The sequence below is a fragment of the Protopterus annectens genome, chromosome 2.part2 (genome assembly GCF_019279795.1).
Source record: "Protopterus annectens isolate FY-2018-M chromosome 2.part2, PAN1.0, whole genome shotgun sequence".
NCBI lineage: Eukaryota > Metazoa > Chordata > Ceratodontiformes > Protopteridae > Protopterus > Protopterus annectens.
The window spans coordinates 90,938,104-90,954,752 of record NC_056730.1 but is presented as its reverse complement, the minus strand read 5'-3'; the positions used below and the strand labels follow the sequence as shown (position 1 = coordinate 90,954,752).

The window sequence follows — 16,649 nt, the reverse complement described above, 5'->3', positions numbered from 1 at the left end:
TGTGATAATAGTAAACAAACAGAACCAGCCACTCCAATTAAAGGCTTCATGATCTTTTTATACAAATCCTCTAATTTTGTAAATTTTCTTTTTTAACAGTAGCAATATTTAAAGTGCCCCTTTTATAATTCCTTTGACCTTAACAGTCTTTTGGCTTTGTCACTGGTTCTTGATGTAAGGCCTATGCAACCATCCATGCAATACCAAGGAGGGCCATACAAATTACACAAGCAATGATAAATCATCTTTTCCCCCTGGTATCTTCTGAAAATGGATTTTAACCTGTCAATAATTTACTCAGAATAAACAAACAAATAAGTGAAATCTTAAAAAAAGAAGTGCCACTATCTTCTTTCTACTTTTTCTTGGTCAGGGGTCGCCACAGCGGATCACCAGTCCGCTCAAGATTGGCAGTGGAGTTTTACAGTGTTGAGGTGCCAGCCCGACGCCCAACCATCCACAGAAGGCACACACATGCACACACTCACACCTAGGGCCAATTTAGAGCGCCCAATCCACCTACAGCATGTCTTTGGGATGTGGGAGGAAACTGGAGCACCCGGAGGAAACCCACGTGATCACAGGGAGGACATGCAGACTCCTCACAGAAGGCACCCCAGCTGAGGATCGAACCGGAGAACCTCTTGCTGTGAGGTGGCAACGCTAACCGCTGCACCACCATGGCTGCCCAAAGTGCCACTATACTGCAAATGGATATTGTAGGATTATAACCCAAAACATCTAACCTTGCAGGTCCGGATAATTCAGCTACAAATATGATATAAAGCTTTGGGTGTGTGTGTGTGTGTGTGTGTGTGTGTGTGTGTGTGTGTGTGAGTGTGTCCTAAATGCCTTAGTATTCTTGTAGAAGTCTAAGGAGCTTATCATTAACAGCCAGGATAGTGACTTTCATAGTCTTGTAAAGGAGGTATAGGTGGATTGGTTGGGGGTGGGGAGCTCCCGTTTAGATACTATGATTGTCAATGAAAAGAACCGAACCTCTCCTGCTGGAGTGAAGCTGTTCTGCCAATACAAAAAGTTGCGTTGCAGTTTTTGTCACACATTGTGTCACTTTTAATATTTATTATTATTTCTCATTTGGATCTTTGAATCTAAACTGCCACTGAAAAAAGTTAATGCAAAAAAAAAAAAATGAAAATCTTTTATTAGATAAATAGTTGATGGAACGCCCACAAGTCCTCCTGTTTCCTATCCCAGTATGTATACACGATTTAAACCACTATAGGACTACATATTTATTAAGACTCTCTCTTCCAGACTGCTGCGCTGGATCTGTTAATAAATGGAAGGGGAAAAAGAAAAACACTGTAATGCAGCCTAATAGACAAAGTCAAGGTGGAGAAAATCGTTCTGCAAAAATCATGCCTTTAATGAAAACGACTTTTCTGCTTTAGGTTTAAAAACGTAGACGCACATGTAGCAAAGTTATTAATCTATTTCTCATTATGTTGCAGCTCATGTTGCCATTTAGCATACCAAGTGCCTGCAATGGATTTTTTCACTTCTTTTGGTACAAAATGAAAATAATAACATCACGTAGGATCAGGATTGCCCACCCCTTCTCCCCACCATCCTAAAGCAAGCAGAACCACCAGTGGGGGAGATATTGCACCAGTAGTGGACAGAAGAGGAGGAGGAGGAGGGGGAAGAATACCGTGCTTGGAAGTGAGAGAAACCCAGATGAATGCGGTACTTGTTTGCCTCTTTCTCTCACATACACACTACAGATTGCAGACCCCACTTGATGGGAAGACGCCACTTCCTGCTTGCCTGTAGAATACACACTTGTCTGTTCCTTAGGATTACTTTTTTCTCGGCGGTCTGTGATTAAAGGAGACCCTGCTATCAGAATTTGTACCTGCACTATCGCTTCTGCACGCTAAAGGCAGCAGGACCACTAGCAGCACCATCACCTGGGCAACATGATCCCAGCAGGCAGCGTGCACACCTCTTATACCGCCAACAGCAGCAGCAGTTAGAGGACATTTCGTGAACCTCCCTCCTGCAGGTGGGTTGTGTTTTGGGGGGATTTTCTAAGTTGAGAGCCCTCGAGCTCCATGTTTTGAAATTAGGACACTAAGTAATAAGAACAGTGCAACGATTGCTGTCGTTGGTGTGCCATTAAAAGGAAACACTGTGCGTGCAGCACATAATTATAGGACTGCTGTCGTTATTTACTGCAGTCTGGGGTGACTGGGAAAGGGGTCACTGAGTACTCCTTCAAAACACAGGCATGGCAGCAACTTTTAGTTCAAGGTGCCATCTCTGCCTCTGATGAATTTTGTTATTGTGAGACTTGCCTGGGGTACTTTCATTGAATGGTTGTGATTGCTTATATTCTTTACTGGGGCAGATAATGAGTGTTTTTGAGGGGAAGGGGCGTTTCTTTTGGCGTTTCTCCCGCCTATTCAGTCAACGAGTGCAGGAATGTAATATTTAGCAGCGCATTGCCCCTTTGTATAAAGGATATAGGTTGTTAACCTTTTGATGTTACCTGAATGTTTAATGTGCAATGTTTCCCCTGTGAGAGCACCCTCTCTGGCAGTTCACCTTTGTGGGTTAGTAATCGGGGACTGTTGTTGGATGCACACACAAGGGCACATAAAGCAGCTACTGAAATAAAGAGTGCAAGAGCTTGAATTTTACATTTTCTTTCTTGAATTTTACCTTTGCTTGACGGCATAGATGGGATCGGGGAGGGAGTGACACAGAATATTGTACTGTTCCAAGGTTTCATAAAGGTGACAAGTCATCACTGTAGTCACAAGTCAGTTTTGATAGTGTGTGTTGCTAGACCCGTTTGAGATGATTTAAGCTATTGTCGTGTATTGTGTTCATTATGGCTCACCACGGAAAGCTTTCAGATTCCTATGCGTACACTTTGGCTCCTTACTTTGCACTGAATGTAATCGGAATTACACGACTTAATTGCTCCTCAGCTTAAACCAATAATATTCCATTTCATCATGGTAACCATTCCCCAGTGTTCCCTTATTAGGGATACTTTTGAAAGTCTTACCCATTAGCCCCAGCTAGCAAGTTGTCCTAACTATACAGGAGAACGTCCCCAAAATCAGTCCCCACGGGGTTTATTAACAGTTTTCATAAGATGTAACTTTATGATAGTAATTGGTTCACGTTCTCCTTCATCTAGAATGTCATTCTTAGGTAGATGCCTGAAAAATATTCCAGGGTCTAAAGAAAGTGCCATACTCTAGGTTCTGGCCCACTTTTCCCCCCTTTTTAAGCTTTATTTTCTTACTTGTACTATGTGTTAAGCTGTAGTGCTTACTGTTATTATTTTAGCATGATTGCAGTGCATTTTTAATGAATTTGGGCATTCTGTCTTCTTAAAGTGTTGATCTTGTGTGAGTGGGTGAATATAATCAGAAAAGGAAACCATGCCTTTTCACAATACCCTTAGTGCCTGTGATCATTGCCAAAAAAAAAAAATCTTGGAAGAGAATGAACTGGTGGCAGGGGGCAATCAGGAGAAACATGGAAAAGAAACCCTACAAGTTTGGATGGTTTCAGTTTTATCACTACAAATGCTAAACAAACACACATGTATTCATTCAGTGTACAAAATGTTAAATCATTATGTTTTTCAAATTATATTTAGTTATTTGCTATCATATTGATTTAAATGTTTAAACAGTGAACATAGTTTGCCCTTTCCTTTTCTGTCATCTTTGCAGTTTCCACAGTGTTTCTATTCTCAATTATTTTGGAAGCTCATGAATATGTAAGGCGCACAAGTTGCACTATATTGTCAGCAAAAGTAAAGCTGAAAGTGATGCTGCTTCCCCACAGCCATATGTTTTAAACAAGTCACGTGATAATAATTTACTCTGAAATTAATTTTCTAGAACACCATAAGCAAATGTAATGAAGAGTAACACCAGTTGCATCTGTAACTGTCATTTTCAAAAGTATTTCCTTTAGCCAGTAAAATCAAAAAGTAATACTTTTTCTGCACTGGCAGTGTTTGCAAGATGTCCACATCTGAATAAATCCTTGTCTTTCCAGCTATATGTCTTTGTGTTGAGGTCCTGCCTCTCAGTTGCTTGAGACCTATTTTCATTTGTTAAACAAATGTCTGCATTGGCAAGAGCTTTCCACACTGGACTGCTTGTTACTTCCCATGGTTAATAACAAAAGGCTTCTTAAAGCATGCAGCAGTGATCCAAGATAAAATACAGCTAAGGACGCAGGCAGCTTAAACTAGCCAATCCATAATCTGTAAAAGTGTGCACTGCAGACAATTTTTGTTATATGCGTTTGACTCTATTTTGTTCTTGTTATACCTTTTACAACCTGTTTTCTGTATTAGCTTGCTGTAGTCCCGATTAGTTTTGCTACTGATGTTCTTCTAAAAAAGATAAGTTACTTCTATTCCTACATAGTTGCATTCTCAGTTCACCACTGATTTAGCCAGATTCTCTAAATCAGGAGCCATAACAGTCACTTCAAAACATCAGCTTTTCTTTATTATTTATATTCATTGAGAACTAGTGGCTTAATTTGTCATTCAACAAATAGTTATACTTGAAAAAGGAATTATTTTATTAAAAGACCGTCAACATTTTTTATGTGTTTAACTTTAGCCAGCAAGAATAATTATTCCTTTGATTTCTGTTTAAAAATACATGTAACCAAAAAAATTAGAGTGGAATCAGCACACATCACCACTAAGAAAAATCTCTGGTTGCATGTTTTTAGAATGTTAGGTATAATGTTATAATCTCTAAACATTTTTAGTAACATATGAGCAGTCAATTGTGACTAGTCAAATACTGCCCTTGAGGATTGTTTTAAACTTATCCAACTTCCTTTTGGTGAGAATCAAACCCTGTACTTTGTGGTTGGGAAGTAAATACCTTAACCATTATAACAACTTGCTGCATCTTTTAACTTGTTGAATGTAGTATAAGACTGCTGTTACTCAAGAAACTCTCACACTATACTTTTTCCTGTCAATTGTCTTCCTCATTTAAGCAGATATGTATGCTAATGATGGCTGCTTATCACCAAGTAGTATTTATCTAGTGCAGTAAGTATGCCCCTACAATGACAAATGCCATGAGTACCTTTCATGTTATCTACACATACACCTTTATATTTCATTTTGATTACTGTTTTAAATAATTTTATCAGCAATAATATACATTTCTGAAGTCCCCCTTACAGATGGAACATACATGCTCCACGGTGCCACTTGCTATGAAAATAATATGAACAAACAAATAATATTACTACTCATACTCATACTGATACTAACACCAACACTGATTCTGACACTGATACTAAAATACTAATACTGATACTGATACTGTTACTAATACGGCAGATAATACTAATAAATCAGACTTCCCCTGTAAACAAATGTTAAATAAATAAATAAAATAATAAATAAATAAATAATACTAATGCTAATACTAACACTAATAGTGATAGTAATACTTATGCTAATGCTACTTATGCTGATACTAATACTTATTGATTAGGCATAAGCCATTAAATAGTGAGGGAGTTGTATATCTTGCCTTGGTATGAAATGAGTAATAAAATGGAGTGCCATCAAGGTATCTTAGCAAGCACTCATTTAAGCTGATAAGAACAAAAAAGAGGATACAATTATACATATAAATTGCACTAAAAACTGACAACATGGTATTTTGACAAGTGCTGCTATTAGTATATAAGAACAACCAAGACAGTGAAATTGCACATATAAACTGAATTTAAAAAAGATAAAATATGTACTATTTTACACACTTGCTAGTTCAGTATCATCACTTTTGTGTGCTGTTTTTCAGCTGTCTGTTCATCTAGAAGGCAGCTGTACACACAGATTTGATTCCTCTATGTCCCTAAAATATTTTCAGGCTAAACAAAAGTGAGATGACACAGTATATGCACTGCCACTTTACACTGCTTTTCTCTGAAACTACATTGTCAGCTTGTGAGTCATCATTGTTCTTCAGAACTCTTTGCATAGTATCCATACCTTCAGCTAATCTGTTTTTGGATATACTAGTACACAGTGGAAATGTATTGCGTTTTGAATGTGATAGTTGTTGATGCTCTCTGCACAGTTAAATTGGTGGAAAAATAATGTATGTTCTTAACACAAAATACAGTGGCTAGAAAACTAGCAGCATTTCATTTACAAATAACCACGTTAATATATCTTGCCAAACAGTGCACTTTTTTAATTAAAGTGCTGCATTCAACGTTTAAACAAGGCTGGGATTCAGAAAGCATATTGTCATCATCACTATGAGGGCAACTCTGCAGTAACCAATAGTGTCACAGTGATATAATGCAAATTAGAGACACGAAGGAGTAACATCTAGTTAATGATTCACTATCATGTCTCTGAATTGAGAAATGGGTGGCTACAGGTAACGCTGCTATTGTTCTTCCCAGCAACTCCTATAACACAGTTGCATAAGCACATACAAACATGCAGGTGAACACACACACACACACACACACACACACACACACACACAGACACCAACACTCATGCATAGTTTGCCCCACACACACACATACACAGACATAGACATCCAGAGTGTTGCAGTCATGCCCCTACATACATGCAGATGCAGTCAGACATATGTACACCTGCCATTATGCTCAGCCATATCCTGCAATGGCTTCACAGTACTTAACTCACTGCTGGCATTGCTCTGAAAGGGAATAAACTGTCAAAAGTCAGCATGCAGTTTTTTTTTGCTTCAGTATAGTCATTCTTTGAATCATTCTGTTTCACTTTTCTGATTCGGGTAAAATGTTCTGGGAAAGCTCACTTGGCTAATTAGTGTTAGCAACACCCATGCACTGCTGCATTTGCATGAAGCCTTCGCAAACAATACTGGTGTAATTCTATGGATGGATGCCTTTTTACCACTGTAGTGTTACAGCAGTCCTGATTTGGTCTTGCATAACACACTGAGCAATTTTGCTACAAATAAGATTGCACAGTGTGCTATGCGTTTCAGAATCCCAGCTTTTGTCTTTACAAACAAAAGATATGGTGCAAGTCCCATCTCATGAATCAAGCTCTCGAACCCTGTACTGTAATGGATTTCATTTATCACATAAAGCTATTCCTCTTTTCTTTATTCAGGTTGGATGGCTGCTTTTCATTCGTGTTAATGGGCTACAGTAGTGCCATAGTTTGATTTATGTAGGTTATGCAAACGTTTTATGAACGGCCTATCCTATAGGTGTTTTTCTAGCATACTTCTAAGGTAAGCTTTTTGCCATTACTGGTACTTTTGCAGCATTTTAGTAGTTGATTTTTACTATCATCTTGTAGAATTATAGTTTAATTTTGGCTTGTAGTTACTTCAGTGTTGCTAATATAGAGTTTTAGATTCATGTCAGTTTTGCTAGTGGTACCATTTTCAATGATCCAATTGTTATTGCAATTTCCTTTTTATTAATGTTAGTGTAATTTTTACAGGTGGTATTTCTAGGAGGGTGATTTATGCTTGTTATTTTTTGTGTATACGGCATATGAAGATTTGCTTCTTTTTTTCAGCATTAGTATGGATGGGGTTACTTAAATAGTATAGTTACTGCCCTTATAATGCAGAGAGCCCACACAAAAGTTGAGTAATACAATGTTAGTCTCAACTAAAGTGTTAATTTTTGGATCCTAACTTCTTTTTCAGATATTTTCTGAATAGCACAGTCAGTTCTATTTACAGTAGCAGCATGCACAGTCTGACAAAGGCTTGCGTGCTTTTAATTTGGAAGGATAAAACCTGCCAATATGTGTGAGACAGATGTTGTGAAGGTGGGAGTTAGAAGGTGTAGTGCTTGCTGTTACTGACCAAGAAGTAAGCTGTGCCAAACAGTGTAAGTTAATAATATTTTCGAAAAGTAGTAGATTAAAGGCTATCATATCCATGCCATAATATATAGTACAAAAAGAACTATGACCAAAACTGAATAAACCTGATGAGAGCCTTTAAAGTGAGCCAGCCAGACTTAATGAAACCAGTTTCGCATGGACTTTGAGAAGATGTGAATCAAAGTCCTGGGAGAGAATGACTGTGTCATCCAAACAGGCTGCAGCACAGGACTGGTGAGGCTTTAAACAAGGTCCATTAACCTGTGGAGCATGGCCGGGCCCCTATGGAGACCAAAGAGGAGGATGGTGTAATGCAGTATTTCATCTGCTTAGAAAATGCAGTTTTTCTTCTTGGCCTCATTGATTAAGGGTCACTGCCACTAGCCTTTCATTAAATCCAGGATAGTTAGAAACATAGTGTTCCTCAGCAAGTCACCAACTCATCTACCCTAGTCATAAGGTAGTTGTCAGATTTGCAGATATCATTAAGTTTTCTGAAATTTTTATAAAATCTGACTATAATATCCATTTTAGGACTTTTATAGTAGGAATGTTCCAACCATGTGCTTACTTATTGCTTCAATATTATTTTATTTTATCTTGGATGCCCTGTTTCTGGGCTTCAGGTACTCATTACTGTCTTAGATTAACTTTTCCTCTGGGAATATTTCTTTTTGTTGGGTAGTAGGACTTGTCCTTCCAGGCAATTCAAGGCTTCCTGAGGGTGATGGCCTAGGGAAATTTAGTAGCATATTCCAGAACTACCAAAAACACACAATATATATTGATGACCACTGCTACCCCTAACTAATGGCCTCACAATAACCACAATAATTCTTTCAAATGGGAATTCAGTTCTATACACTGTAATTAGGGGATTCCTGAAACCTGGGCTAGGAGCTGTCCTTTGGCACGTGGGACAACTGACTCAATAATTCTCTATTTACTTTAGGACACCTGGTCAATAAAAATTGGCTATTACACTCACTTTAGCATTGTCCATGCCCAAGAGTTAGCCATTTTCATGCAGTTTTCCTTAATAGCTTCAATATTGATAACCGATGCATGAACATTGGTTCTGAGGGATGGTCATTAATGATGTAATACCCTGACCCATGCACAAGATGGGAAAAAAGGTGGTTGATGATGAATCTCCTCTTTCTCCTTGGCTACCTTTTAGACCAGATCATTTATATATTTCACAATATGGATAAGCTGGTGGAGTCCCAGCAATGGAATTTTCCCCCACTACTCTGGCTATGTTTTCTCTGGCATGGGTCAGCATCTTCTTCTTCTTCCTCTGCTATTGGGCTCTCTTGAAGTTTGACTGACCTATTTGAGGGGGTAGATAGACTGGGATCCTCATCCTTCTTTATGTCCTGGGAGGTAGGATGTGCTGCTTAATATCCTGTTATGGCAGGTATGGAAATCTTTGTGTCCCACACCTCCAAGAAGAGGCATAGCTCACTGTAGTTTTTTTAAAGGATTTTAATAAGTATCCCCTTGACTTGAAACCCTACTCTGCTTTTATGGTTCTTCATCATCCTTCATAAAATCCTCTGGTTTCATCCCAGGTTTGGGTTTCTAGGACTTATTCTCCAAAGTGTTGTTCACTGACCCCTACAATTGCTGGGTGATCTGTAGTACAGGGGCAATGGTTGCCTCTCTCTTTAAATAGGTTTAGCCATACTTTAATTTACTCAAGTCTCTCTACTGTTACTCCAGATCTTATAGAACCCTACTTTTTTGCATACCTTTCAAACTGTAGAGGCAAAAATCTGAAGAAAGAGAAAGGTGCTTGAAAATCTGAAATATCTGACCAAAAATCAGGGCACTGTGTTAGCACAAAATGTGCATATCATATAGCATAACTCCTTCCAATTCCAGTAGGATTGAGAGATGAAGTATGTTAAAAACACAGGTTTAAATAACTATGAATGCCAAAGTGATGCAAAACAACCAAACCATAAGAAAATGGAAGAGATTAAAGAGACAAGCACTGTGCTTGGATATTTTCAGCCACCCACATCTGTACAGTTGTTTTTGATCATGAGACCCAGTTTTGTTTTCTTGCTAGGGCATAGTTGAGGCACAGTAGCTAGTTGGTGGGGCATAGAGGACATGTGGAAAAAAGCATTAAAACACAATGTCAAAGTATAGAATGAATTATGCATGGTAACAGCTCACCTATAATACACTGTTAAAAATGAAAGACAATTTCACAATGGAAAATGAATGCAATAATCTTACAGATCCTGGCAATGTTCACAACACACACACACACACATACACACTACTGATTTGTCATTCTGAAGGATTATGGTTTGTACGAAATGCTAGTATGCTAAACAAGTCGATGGCATAGCTACCAGTGTAACAGAGGTGGATAAATGTCATGCACAAAGACATTTTTGCCTCAGTAGAAAGAAAATAGTATCATTAACCCATATTCAAGAACACAAGTCTTATTTTGTTCTGTACTGCATTGTAATAAAATATTTTAAACTAATACAGCACATTCTGCCAACATTCAAAATAAACACACATGTTCCCACTGCAGACACTGGTGAATTGCAAAGTAGTCTGTGAAAAGTTCTTTGAAGTAAGAGTGGTCAATTAACAGCTCCTGGATTACAATGATAGTTTTGGCACCTCAAGAAGAATATGGGAAAGGGTTTTCCAACACTTGGACTAAAAAATGGAGGCCTTAAAACATGCAGTTTATTTTGTTGAGCATTTACAACTACTGTTAAAGTGGTAAGAGCTACACTGAGAAAACAAATACAGCAAAACATTGAAATTGAAAATAAATTCCAGAACTTGTGCAAGATGTCTGTGACTCACACTACTGCCATTTTATTTGTATGCAAGTGAAAAAAGATTTCCTTATGTCTTATTCTACAGCAAGAGGTCAATTGAGATATAATAACTCTGATGAATTAAAACAGTTAGAGTAGAAAGATACAATGCAATAACTGAGATACAGTGGCAACCATCATTTATATATTTATGCTTTTTGCTTATTGAGTTAGTCCCACTAGGCCACTGGCTTCTTTTAAGAGGGGAACTGAGGTGATAGTCATACTATTCTGCCACTGTTTCTCCATAAGTGCCATGGGATCTTTTACACCCACCAGAGCCACGGACAACTGAGACAGATGGAGCCTTGGTTTAACATCTTATCTGAATGACTGCATACCCTGGAGTGCAGGGAACCCCTTAAGCTGCATTGCACTGTCAGGATTAATCTAATCCCTGACATGGGAATACAATCCACAGCCATAACTATACCAAACAAATGCAGCACTGAGTACTATTACTCTACTTCTGGTTTGCAGAAATAACACAGATAGAAATCCTTTACATTTGGATGTTTTGGTGGAGCATCATATCTCTTATTTGGTCAAGAATTCTGGAAAAAACAAAAATAATAGGGGGGATACAAATCAGAAAAAAATTAAAGTATTACTCTAATTGACTTAAAAAGCTAATAGAACATGTTTTGCATTAAACTGCATTTTTTGAACAATAGGAAGTATTGAACTCTAACGGCAGGTGATGCATGGAATAGACTACTGAATTACAGTAAAACAAGCAGTACTTTAGATATTTTTAAAAGCAGCCTGTAAACTTATTATGGGAACAAGTGTTTTGGTATGTTGGTAGGCTAGAAGGGCATTAACACCTGTGCTTCAAATATTTGTATGTCTGTATGTATGAATGTATGCAATGACTGGTATTACTGACTGACTGTTATCACAAGTGATTTATAGTAAATCAAAAATATTATGAGGGATAGGAAAACACTTGAAGCAAAATAGGGGACATTCTGCAAAAACAGGGAGAGTTGAGAAGTATGGGTAACACTCAAAAGATAACCTATTCCAGGATTTGAATTCTTGTTTGGATGTACAGGGTATTAAACGAGGATGTTATTGGATGTTTTTGTAATGGTCTATGAACAAGTTTCAGCAGAAGACTTTATTAAATTGTAGTTTTAATGACCTTGATGATTAAATGTACATATCCTTACATTTTTAAACTGAGGGTTCTTCATCTTCAGATAGTTTAGCATGGTTGGACACTACTGTAACATCCATGGCACCAACAAGCAAAAGAATTAAAGAAACTGCAGCGATATTTCAGTTTTCCATAGCACATTGTACCATTTCTCGTCAGGTGGAACAAATGGGCAAACTATGGAACATTTATTAACAGCTATGAAGGAAACTCACAGCATGGTTAAAATGTTAGTTTATACTTATTTTACCACATGCCTAGTTCTTTAACCACTAGAGAGACAACTCGGGTTGCAATTGTCCAAAGCCCTGTGCACTGTGGATATTTGCTTAAGAACAAGTGAATAAATTCATATAATGGACCAGAAATGTATCTCAGCACGTTGATATCAGAACTATGTAGTGAAACCCACATCTGCCCTCTCAGCTTTTTAGTTCAAGAATCAGAAGCAAGGACCAAAATCAGAAACATCTTATGAATATTTAACGTAATATACTTAGATAGCAGACAGAATAACAAGCGTCATAATATCAAGCATTTTCTGTAGAATACAAATTCTGAAGCTAACATACTACTCTGAAATCTGAAGCAGTTTGCCATAAGCCACATATTTTACCCGGAACAGACCAAAATAACTGAAGTTCTTTGCTCAAGCATTTTGGACAAAGCCAAAAATAACGAGGGATAAAAAGGGTCAATTTTTAAAGTACTTGTTAGTCTGGTAAACCCAGTGGACACATCATCCCTTTTCAGGAGTGATCCAGGAGTATGATTCAGTTAAATTACTTCCTCAAAGTCACAAAGTAGCAAATGAAGGTGAAAGGATTCAAATTCCGTATCTTTGACTACAAAGTAATTTGTTAACACAAGTGCCAGACAGTTTCAAATCACTTAAATGTTAACAGAGCAATAAGTGTTGCATGAATGTGCATTCACTGAATAAGAAAATCTATGAAACTGAAATGACCAGCATTATTGATAGACAGTAATTCTCAGTAATTTACCAATAATGTTCTGCAAAACTGGAGATAGATTAGAGGCAAACTACTCTAATTTACTTTTTGTTTTTATTTATTTTTATTTTGCTTTTGTTTACCAGGTTTGTCTGACTGGGTTTAGCCAAAAAACATTTTCAGCAGAGGTCCAAGAAGAAAAACTCTCATATTGTAAACATTTTTAACAGCCATTCAGTAATTGCATCAACAGACATTAAGTAATACACATTAACAATTATACATAAATTTGCTAATTAGGTTACATTGACATGAAATAAAGGCAATTATACAACGACCCCCCATTAATATTCCAAAACATGCACGCTGATTGGTCAGCGTGCACGTTGGAAATCAGAGTTATAGTAATGGAAAAAGGTCCGGTCGCCCAGACTTTTTCCATTAGTATAACTTTGTTACAGCAATGGAGAGCACAAGAACTCCATTGCTTTTTACAACCTGTCTCGCTATGTTAAACGAGTTTAACATAGCGAGACAGTTTGAGATCTTCCTTTCTCCGTTGCTTTTTTTAAAGGTGTCTCGCTATGTTAAATGGGTTTAACATAGCGAGACAGCTTTAAAAAAAGCAACGGAGATTCTCCGTTGCTTTTTTTAAAGCTGTCTCGCTATGCTAAACTCCTTTAACATAGCGAGACAGTTTGTAAAAAGCAACAGAGATTTTGCTTTCTCCTTTGCTTCCACCCACAGCTCTGATGTACTGTGTAAGCATACGCATGTGCAGTACATCAGAACTGCCACAGAATACCAGACAGCTGCGGAAGGGCAACAAGGAGGCATTATACAATGCCATTATTTAAAAAAAGTAATTTTTTTTTTCTTAAATAATGTCATTGTATAATAGCAATAACCCACTTCTGGGTGTGGGTATTGCTGGATTTACCCACGGTTGTCTTTGTTTGGCCACTTGGGCTTCACCCTTGTGACCAAACCACACCAACCATGGGTAAATCACCCACACCCAGGCGTGGGTTATTGCTATACTATTACATTATTAAAGATAGATATGCACATAGCAGATGTTGAAAATTAACCATTTGAAGATGTGTATTATAGGTTCATAGGTTCATACTAGGCTATCTGCCCTGGGGCAATTATAAGCCTAGCCCGATTCTGTATGGCTTACGCCACCCCTTGATTTGAGTATACTGTGCCCTTTTTAAGGTTTAGTTTACTGTGCCTCTGTCTAATAGTGACACGGGAGTAATCCCTGGGACAAACCTACGATCCCCCATCCACTTATCGAGATTCTTCTTGATGAGATTCAGTGAGGTGCTCTGCCTCACATGAACTCGAATTCTATTCCAGAGCGAAGGGAGCCTCTGGGTTATGAATCTGTCCCTCCAGCAAGTTCTATTTATTTCTGTGCTGAGGTTCAAGTCCCTCGAGCGTGTGGCTCTAAGGGATTTAGATTTACTGAGGTGGAGCATGTCCATTAATTCTGGATTTGACATAGCTTTGTATGTCAGGCATAGATCACCTCGAAGTAGGTGGTATGCAACTGAGTAGAGCTGGAGTTTTTTTAACCGAGCAGCATATGGCATCTGTTTGAGACCCTTGATCCTCTTGGTGAGATACTTTTGGGGTCTTTCTAATTGCTGCAGGTGTCGGGTAAGGTACATCCCAAAAGGGGCATTGTATTCTATGATGGGCCTGATGAGGGATGAATAAAGGGGCACGATTACCTCTCTTGATCTAGATGTGAAACCCTTCGTGATGAGGTGGGCTATGTAGAAGGTCTTTCTAACCACTTTGGCAATGTGGTTTTCAAAGGAGAGATTGCTATCAACTTGGGTCCCCAGGTCCCTAAACTTTCTCTGTACTTAATGGGTTTTTGCCTATGTGGTAATTTCTGGGCACATTCTTTTTGCCAAAGGGTATGACTATACATTTTTTGGCATTTAGCTTTAAACCATGGTGCTGGCACCAGTTATCTGTCTCTGTGAGACCTTTTTGAAGGATGTTTGTGTCAGCTGGAGAGTTGATTATGGCGTCCAGTTTGCAGTCGTCTGCGAACTTGGTGAGCCATAGTCCTCCCACGTTTGCCTGTACCTCGGAAAAGTATATACCGAACAAGAGTGGTCCCAGGACAGAACCCTGTGGGATGCCACTTGTGACCGGTTTCGAGTCTGACATGGCTCCAGCAACTCTCACTCTGTGGGTTCTGTCTTTGAGCCAGTTTGCGACCCATCTTGTGACATAGGGGTTTATATTTAAGCTGGATAGCTTATCTATGATGCCCGAGTGGGGTATTGTGTCAAATGCCTTTGCAAGGTCCAGATAGGCTGTGTGGACTTCCTTCCCTTCATCTATGGCTTTGGTGACTGTTTCAAAGAAGTCAACCAGGTTCAGAAGGCAGGATCTGCCCTTGACAAAGCCGAACTGGGTAGGATCTAGTGTCTGTAGGTCCCCAGTGTCTTTGTTTATGAGCTCCATGATGATCCTCTCCATAGCCTTGCAGACTAAGTTAGTCAGGCTTATGGGGGCGATAGTTTCCAGGGTCCGTAGAGGCTCCACCTTTGTGGAATGGGACCACTGTTGCTGTACGCCATTCTGTGGGCACATATCCTGTAGTGAGGCTGAGACTGTATAGCTGTTTTATTTGAGGGATTAGTTCCTCTTGGAGTTCATGTAGGACACAACCTGGGACGCCATCTGGTCCCATGGAAGCAGTGTTTTTTGCTTTGGAGAGGGCAGCCTTCACCTGAGCATCTGAGATGTTTGGGAGGCAGCCCTCTGCCGGGATAGATACTTGCTCTTTTGGGGGGGGGTGGAGAAATTTGCACTGAACCTGTCTGCCAGGATATTGGCGATGTCTGTGGGTTCAGTGTATTTTCGTTTAGAATCAACTCGGAACAAGTCTGGGAGTTGCATCCCAGGTTTCTAACATAACTGAAAAAGCCTTATGATTGTCTTTGGTGTCCTGTGCAATTTTTCTCTCGAAGCTGGCCTTGGAGGATTTTATGAGGGATCGTAATTTTTTGCTAGTACTGATCAGAGATGCCTTCCCTATTAGGGATTTTGCTCTATCATGTAGTAGCTTCCTCCTTCTGTTGTACAGTTTATTTATGGCAGGGGTCCACCAGACCGGACGCCTGCCTTTGGATGATTGGGTCTTGGTTTTGTTTGGGATAGCATGATCCATGCATTCCTGGAGATGTCCGTAGAACACATTTATATAGGATTCTGCAGTTTGGGCCGTAGTTTCCACTTGCCCTGGGGCCTTGAAGGATTCCACTTCGGTTTTGAGAAGTGAGAAGTTCGCTTTTGAGAAGTTTTTCACTGTGGTTTTCTGGGCTGGGGGTGGGGTCGGGATGTGGACATCCAGTGAAATTAATTTATGGTCTGATCTTACCAATGAGGGATATACTTCTGGTGTGGAGCATAGAGTCCCCACGTTGGTAATGATCAGGTCTAGTATGTTGTCCCCTCTTGTGGGAGTGGTGACTAGTTGTTCCATAGCATTTGAGTTTATAATTTCCAGGAATCTTTGGGCTAAGGTGCTGGGGCTTGAGTAGTGCTCCCAGTCAATGTTTGGGTAGTTGAAGTCGCCCAATATAATGGTGTTCGGAGAGATCTTCATGTTCTCCAATGTTTTCAGGAAAGCCGAGTGGGATTCCTGACTTTGAGAGGGTGGTCTGTAGGATGCTATAAACTGAAAAGCAGTCTTGCCCCCTGTTAGTTGTACATGTATGGTCTCCGATACTTCGTGCAATGCCACTAACCTG

The 16,649-nt window shown here is 39.1% G+C and overlaps 1 protein-coding gene across 1 annotated transcript in view; it reads left to right on the top strand.

Annotated features, from left to right (window-relative positions):
- The first annotated feature begins 1,581 nt into the window (after positions 1 to 1,581).
- Positions 1,582 to 16,649, top strand: part of FUT9 (fucosyltransferase 9) — a 1,107,964-nt gene continuing 1,092,896 nt past the window's right edge. The window contains exon 1 of the mRNA XM_044063775.1: positions 1,582 to 2,029. The gene's annotated coding sequence lies outside the window, so the exon portion shown is untranslated. The remainder of the gene's footprint in view (positions 2,030 to 16,649) is intronic.